We start from the raw sequence: 817 nt of genomic DNA on the forward strand, positions 1-817 counted from the left end.
CAGTCCCATGGCCAATGCCACTTGGCAGATCCAACTGCAGGACTCCAATGATTTCTTTATCTGTCTGTAAGATTGGCATTCTGGATGGCATTTTGAGAGGGTTCCTCCAGAGGTTGCCAGTGGATCTTTGACCTGTGGTTGTTTGATCCCCCATTAAATGGTGCTTGCCCAGTCCCAGGGCCAAGGTCACTTGGCAGATCCAGCTGCAGGACATCAATTATTGCTTCACTTTTCTGTAAATGTGGCATTCTGGATGGCATTTTAGAAAGGTGCCTTCAGAAGTTGCTATATGTTCCTTGACCTGTGGTTGATTGACCTTTCAATTGATAGTGCCTGCCAATGCCACTTGGCAGATCCAGCTAAGTGACACCAATGTCTGATTCAGATGTCTGACCACCATTGTAAGAAGCTGCATTCAACACACTGACCACTAATGAAGGACTTTTTTTCCCCACAGATCCCCCATGAACTGGGTTCTCTGAGACCTAAATATTGTTCAAAGTGTTCCTTTGGGGTAGAAACATTGAACAAGGTTGTTGTATGAAGGTCTTGAAATTACATCTGAAACAGCCTTTTATGACAGGGGAGTTTTACCCTCAAAAGCCAAGTGTATATGATACCATAAATAGATAGACGGGGTATAACTGTGTTTCCATCAAACCTTGATAGATCTGCCAAGGTCTATGTGCACAATCTTCAACATTATCAATTCTCTCTGTCTTGCATAAATTCTTCTCCTTGGATGGCTGGATTGGAGCCCAGTAGTCAATTACCCAAACACTTTATTGTTTAGGAGGATTGCTGAGAAACCTGTTCT

Source organism: Pyxicephalus adspersus, chromosome 11, assembly GCF_032062135.1.
Source record: "Pyxicephalus adspersus chromosome 11, UCB_Pads_2.0, whole genome shotgun sequence".
NCBI lineage: Eukaryota > Metazoa > Chordata > Amphibia > Anura > Pyxicephalidae > Pyxicephalus > Pyxicephalus adspersus.